Genomic DNA, 7,641 nt, shown 5'->3' on the forward strand with positions numbered 1-7,641 from the left:
CGCACCTGTCAGAATGGCCGTCATCAAAAAGCTCACAGATAAAGGTTGGTGAGGATGTGCAGAAAAGGCAGCCCTAGTGCAGTGTTGGTAGGAATATAAATTGATGCAACCACTATGGAAAATAGCATGGAGTTTCCTCAAAAAACTAAAAAACAGAACTACCATATTATCCAGCACATGTACTCCTGGGTATATATCTGAAGAAGATGAGTACACTAATTTGAAAAGACACATGCTCACCAATATTCATAGCAGCATTATTTACAATTGCCAAGATACGGAAGGAGCCTAAGCATCCATCAACAAACGATTGGACAAAGCAGAAAAGGTGTACAGGTATATCTTATGATAGCTCCAATTCAAAGATGGGTCCAGTTCTGTACAGCACTTTTCCTTCATGGGGCTGTATTTTTGTCGGGGCTGATTTCTCTTCCAACGCAGCTTCACTCTGCCCTTGATCCTAAGGACACAACATTCATCACTATGATTTGGGCTATAGAATGACAGCAGGCCCAATGCCGTTTTGCTTCCCAGGGGAGGGAATGAGAGTGTTCACATCTCAGAGGAAACAAAAATCCTCTTTGGGGCCAAAAACCTCACACCTACCTTCCTCTTCAGTTTTTGAACATAACAGCTGCTCTGAATTTAACGGAAGCAGGGACTATCGCCAGAATGAAAACAGTATTAACTAAAATAGCCTGTTGAGTCCCAGACCAGATTTGCTTTATAAGTTAGAGAGCACGAGACTGTGTTGTTTGTCAGTTGGAGGTAATTTCCTGGGGTTATTTTTAAACCACGGGCAGAATTTCTCTGTGGTTGTCAGGACCTCCACGGACAGGGACTCACTTTTAGGACATACTTATTTGAGCCAGCATAATGTGTAGGCAAGAGAATTTCGTTTGATAAAGCTATTGAAATAATGAATGTGGTTCACTGATTATTAAAACATCACTGTCTGACTTTGAAAAGGCTTGAAAAACTCAGGAAAGTATAAAGAGAAAGTGCAAATCACCTGTAACCTCGGCTCCCAGAGACAACTACTCAGCATTTTAGTCTTTTTAAAACACTTATAATTTTACGGAATTGAGATCTAAGCGAAAACGGTGTTTTAATTTAGCATCTTATTATGAGCATTTCGGCAGTTTTTATAGCCATCACTTTCTTGGACTGGATAAAAAGTGTCCTACAATGTTTTTTATAGTTCCTCTATGGCGAATCATGTAAAGAAATTCAACTTTAATGTATTTATCTTGATAACCTTTCTAGCATTGAAACCCTTAGTTTTATCATTTATAATAATCAATACAATTATTTTCTTTTCACAAATATTAATTAATAGTTTCAACTCATTGGTAAACCATATCCTCCTCAGATGAAGCAGCCACTGTTCTGATGAAAAAGATCCTTGTGTCTCTTTAATGTGAAAGCTCAGTCACCACATTTAGCATCAGATGATCTCTCATGGTCAGGTCTACGCATGTGCAAAATATGTGTGCTGTTTATGTGTGTGTATTTGTCAGTGGGATGAGGATGTTTAGGGAAAAATCATATTGGCAATTTTCTCCTTTCAGTATTTTTAAAATGACATTGAGTTCTGTGAGATTGATTCACACTCTGAGTTTCTTATGGAAGAGCCCAAGTTTAAGCCTTTAGAAATAGGTGAAAATAAAGCCTTTTCTTCTTGTTTATAGTATATATATTGTGATTCCCCTCCCCCCCCAAAGGTATACTCTTCATAAAATCCTTATTTAATAGCTATTAGGAAAATTGAACCAAACCCCTAAGAAATACATTTAATGTTTACCTATAATACCCTTATTTTATGCCCGTTTTAGCTGAGATTCTGCAGTTCCTTGAAACAAAATATAATCCATGATGATGTAGTTTGAAATTATGAGAAGCAAAATAAATGTAATAGATAAAGCACAAAAGAAAGTTAGTACAGTATTAATTTAGCTAACTTTGTACTTGCTGACAGTAACAAGGGCAACTCTTGATAAATTAAGCATATTCACATTGATTTGAAAGTATGCATACTTAATAGAGAAGCTTAACTTTGCCTACCTATTGTGTCTGTTGGAAAAATACCAATTGGAGTTTACTTACTAACAAAATATCACAACTAGTCATTATGTAAACAGAGCTTCCCTTCAAATTTCCTTCTGCTTCTTTCTGGATGAGAAATCCATGGTAAAATTGTACACAGCACTCCTGTATTCCCTGTCATAGATTCTGTACATTTAAAAAAAAAAAAAAAAAAGAGTTTTTCATTCACCCTTGCATATTTTCTCCTTTGTGAGCATTTCTGACTCATCTTTTCCATGAAAGTGCTAAGCTAGTGATGTCAAGATTATCACCACTCATTAAAAGGTAACGATTTGTGAGGGATTAGCTCAGTTTTATTTTGTCATATATTCAGGTGATTTTAACCCATTTTCCACATATTGTACTTTTGACAAACTATTTTATTATAAGTTTAATATTCTGAAAAATGGAGCTTTAAGTCAATTAAGTGATATTCCAGTAGACTAAGCGGTGCATTTATAATAGAAAGGAGAGATAACAATCCCTTCAAATATCTTGTATGTGTACTGATGATTATGATACTTGAAATGCTACTGGAAAAGAAATAACACCAAATCAGGTATATTTTATATACAAAATAAATGTTTATAAAATAAATCATCCCAAAGAAAATATGTCTGATACCAAAACGTAAATACACCTATTTAATTTATTTTTCTATACTTCTGAAATGTTTACGTTCATTCAAAAAGTCATTTGAGATGTAAGATGAAGTCATTCAAAAATGATCGTTTTCGTGCTCACGTCAGCAGCAGATATACTAAAATTGGAGCGTTACAGAGAAGTTTAGTATGGCCCCTGTGCAAGGATGACACGCAAATTTGTGAAGCATTCCATATTTTTGCTGGAGAGGGTGTGGAGAAAAGGGAACCCTCTTGCACTGTTGGTGGGAATGTAAATTGATACAGCCACTATGGAGAACAGTATGGAGGTTCCTTAAAAAACTAAAAATAGAACTACCATATGACCCAGCAATCCCACTACTGGGCATTTACCCTGAGAAAACCATAATTCAGAAAGAGTCATGTACCACAATGTTCATTACAGCTCTATTTACAATAGCCAGGACATGGAAACAACCTAAGTGTCCATCGACAGATGAATGGATAAAGAAGATGGGGCACATATATACAATGGAATATTACTCACCCATAAAAAGAAACGAAATTGAGTTATTTGTAGTGAGGTATCTGGATCTAGTGTCTGTCATACAGAGTGTAGTAAGTCAGAAAGAGAAAAACAAATACCATATGCTAACACATATATATGGAATCTAAAAAAAAAAAATTGGTCATGAAAAACCTAGGGGCAAGATGGGAATAAAGACACAGACCTACTAGAGAATGGACTTGAGGACACAGGGAGGGGGAAGGGTAAGCTGGGACAAAGTGAGAGAGTGGCATGGACATATATACAGTACCAAATGTAAAATAGCTAGTGGGAAGCAGCTGCATAGCACAGGGAGATCAGCTCGGTGCTTTGTGACCACAAAGGTGGGAGGGACGCAAGAGGGAAGAGATGGGGATATACGTATATGCATAACTGATTCACTTTGTTATACAGCAGAAACTAATACAACACTGTAAAGCAATTATACTCCAATAAAGATGTATAATACATGATCATTTTCTTCTTCACTTTAGATAATTGAGGATATATTTAAATAGAAGTACCTGATCAAGGATCCTTCCATTCAAATGGTGATTGGAGTAGGGACAATTTTGTCTTCTCAGGCTGTTCTTGAACTTCATTTTTTTTAAATTAATTTTTATTGGAGTATAGTTGATTTACAATGTTGTGTTAGTTTCTTCTGTGCAGCAGAGTGATTCAGTTATCCACATACATACATCCACTCTTTTTTAGATTCTATTCCCATATAGGTCATTACAGAGTATTGAGTAGAGTTCCCTGTGCTATACAGCAGGTCCTTATTAGTTATCTGTTTTACATATAGTAATGTGTATATGTCAATCTCAATCTCCCAGTTTAGCCCCCCCACTTTTGTATATGGACATCCTGGATCTTAACTACTTGAAGCGTAATTTCATCATAGATAGAAAACACAATGATTGCAATGCAAGTGTCATTCAAAAATTTTCTGCTATGAAATTGTAAAGCACCCAGAGCACATCTTAATTTTGAAATGTCAACTAGAAGGAATAGATAAAAAGAAAATGTATTTTCATTTCCATATAGAACATGTAATATATATTTAATTATAAAATGTAAATATGTAATTATATAATCATATCATAATCAAATTCAAATGATGGACCTTAATTCGGGGAAAATATTTTAAATTCACATACCAGACAAATGGTTGACATCAATTTTTTGACAGTCTACTTGACATTTCCCCTTGATCTCTAATAAGTATTTTCAACTTATACATAAAATTGTAACACTTGATTTGCCAAAAAACCCTTCTCCTCCCCTAGATTTTTCCAGTCTCAGTTAATGGTACTTCACACATACCAGTAACTTAAACTCTGTATTACAAATATATGAACAACTTCACTGAAGGAGGTAAGGGACAAAGGTGCTGACCTAAGTAAGTTTGGGAGTCAGTGGATACTTTCAAGGCTAAAGGAAAACTACACATAACAACATACTCTGGGTGATAATGTTGTTTTCTCAGGACCGCAAGGTAACAATTCTGAAACACTTCAGTATATATGCATACTGGAATTGTTCAATTAATATTCTCACTGCTGGAGTGGGAGTTTACAGATAAACAAGGGGAGATGGCTAGAATTATCCATGTGGTAATGGATTAGAGTTGGAGACATCTTATGAATCTATGTACAGTTCAATACAGAGATGGATAGATAATATAGAAATATTTACATATATACGAGTATATATAAGGGTTGGTAACAACTTTGTTCTTCGACTTGGAAGGCCTGGAAGTGATGATACCTCAGTAACAATGAGCGTACCTAGCTCTTGGTTTCTAATACCATTCTCCAATTTTTCTCATGATTAGATTGTGGTTATGGGTTTGGGGAGGACACTACGGGGGTAACGTGTCATTCCCATTACATTCTATCAAGGGTACATATGCATTTATTGGTAAAGAGGCAGATCCAAAACCGTAGCAGAGGAGCGAATTGAAAGAGCTCTGAATGGCTAAAGCTGGAATAAAATTAATACACATAGTATTGTAATGTAACTCAAATTTTAAAATAAATTTGCATGAGTTCATACTGATACAAATAAATGACTTATTAAAGAAATAAATGGGGGAGAGCAGACAAATGACTTATGGTGGCAATCCACACTTAAGGAAGTGGTGCATGACTCCCCACTCTAAGTGTGGCTTACAGATGGTGACTTCTCCCAAAGAGGGCAGCTTGGAAGTGGGGTTGGGGGGAGTCACCTTACAATGGAGAAACCTGACCATCCACTGCCTCCGCCAGGTGATTAAAATGAATGTCAATAGTGAAGGTCATGTTGATTGAATGTGATGTGACTGACACTTTACCTCTGTGGTCGTCCTCCTAACCACAGTGTAATCATAAGGAAAAGCATCACTCAAAGCCCAATTAAAAAACATTCTACAACAGAGCTGAGGAGTACTCTTCAAATCCTTCAAGGTCATCAGAAACAAGGACAATCTGAGAAACTGGCACAGCCACGAGGAGCTAAGGAGACACGACAACTAAAAGCAATGACTCAATGTAATGCGATATCCTGGATGGGATCCTGGAACAGGAAAAAGGATGTTAGTTTACAAAGGAAGGAAATTGGCATAAACCATGATTTAAGTGAATACTAATGTACCAATATTTGTTCATTGGTTGTGACAAATGCAGCACGTTAGTTACATTAGTTATGTATTAATATGAGATTTTAAGGATAGGAAAAACCCTCTGTACCATCTTTGCAATTTTTCTGTAAATCTAAAATTATCCTAAAATAAAACGTTTATTTTTAAAAAAGTTTTTAAAATGTGAAACAAGCCAGACATAAAAGGATACATACCATATAGACCCATTTGTGTGAAAGTCGAGGAAACATTGTTCCAACCTCTAGTGATAGAGAGTAAGCTTATTAGCAATTGCCTGGAGCCCAGGATGGAGGCTGGGGGCTTCCTGTATTGACCTGGAAGAATATTTGAGGGTGATAAAAACATTCTCTATATTACTGTCACATCAGTGTGTGTGTGTGTGTGTGTGTGTGTGTGTGTGTGTGCATGTATGTATTTGTTAAAACTCATCAATATGCATTTTATTATATGTAAATTATACCTCAATAATTCTTTTTTTAAAGAAAAGAATAATCTCTTTCTAAATATGGGTACTACAGTCATACTCCTGGGTGGAGAGAATCTATCGTGTAAAATTGAGAATGTATTTATTTATTACTGCACATGTCTTAGATTGTGATAAAAAATAGCTGATGACTGATCTGCTTCATCTTTCTCCCCCAAAAATGGGTTTTTTATGATTAGAGGCTTTTTCTTTTTTGATTTAGCTTTGACCTTTTTATTATGTGGCTACTTCCTTTGTGGAAAATGACCCCCTCTGAGGGCCTGGAGAAATAATTCATATAATTCATTGTGCTATACAAAATTAAGATAATGGAAATAGCAGTTTATGTGGACAGAATATATATTTCAAATAATATAAAGAGATTCATACATGCCATTTAATCTTGGTCTGAAACCCTTTCCAATTTAATAAGATGCCAAGAGAACTGTTAATAACGGAGGGCTGGATACCACAGTGAAGCGTGGGTGCTGACTTCTTAAACGAACAGGAAAAGAACAGCTTTTTAATTGGACTGGGTGATGTTTTGCTAAAGTCACCAGGAGAAAAATGATTATGTCTTGGCAACAGAATACTTCCTGACCATACCAATGATAAAGAATGAAATAGAAAAAAATTCCTTTCCTCTCTGGGGACTATTGAAAATCACATGTAGTCATTCCAGTTACATGTATTTACTGGTGTCCATGAGGTGCAGAGCAGTACACTAGACGTAAGGATATACTTGACTACTGTAGATCCCTCTAATGCCTGGTGGAAACCAAGTTGATGACAATCTCAAGCCAAAAAAGGTGTGTTTTCCACTTCCTTGCAGAGCCTACAGGTGATCTAGACTTCTGTGTGGGTTAGGATTTTTAAAGAATGAGGCAATATTTGCACTGAATAAAGGTCATATGTAGTTTTACTTGAAATATAAACAGATTTTCTTTTACCCTAAAAATATTCCAGCTCCAGAAACATCCTAATCAGAAAGCTGCTCATGTGAGTCAGATGTTGGAATTACCAAATGACCAGTGTAAAATCTATAGGAATGCTACACAGTAGAAGGAAAATGCCCTCTTCTTTTCTATCTCCCCTGTCATAATTACATAAATAAACAAAAAGATAAAATACTTTATTTTGATAATTAATACATATTTCCCTCTGATATACTGCACTTCAATAAAACTAATGTTCAGAATTTCATTGTCATGAAAATGTTTTCATAATAATTAAGGAGGTATTTGTGGATTCAAATCAAACTTTCCTCAGATATAAAAGGAAGATATTTAGTGGTCTTGCTTTA

General features: G+C 35.6%; 1 non-coding gene across 1 annotated transcript; it reads left to right on the forward strand.

The window, feature by feature from the left end:
- Positions 1–2,821: 2,821 nt before the first annotated feature.
- On the forward strand, positions 2,822–2,928 carry LOC116763825. The gene has a single exon (XR_004352640.1). It is a non-coding gene; the product is annotated as a U6 spliceosomal RNA (small nuclear RNA).
- Positions 2,929–7,641: the final 4,713 nt, after the last annotated feature.

The sequence above is a fragment of the Phocoena sinus genome, chromosome 12 (assembly GCF_008692025.1).
Source record: "Phocoena sinus isolate mPhoSin1 chromosome 12, mPhoSin1.pri, whole genome shotgun sequence".
Classification (NCBI taxonomy): Eukaryota; Metazoa; Chordata; class Mammalia; order Artiodactyla; family Phocoenidae; genus Phocoena; species Phocoena sinus.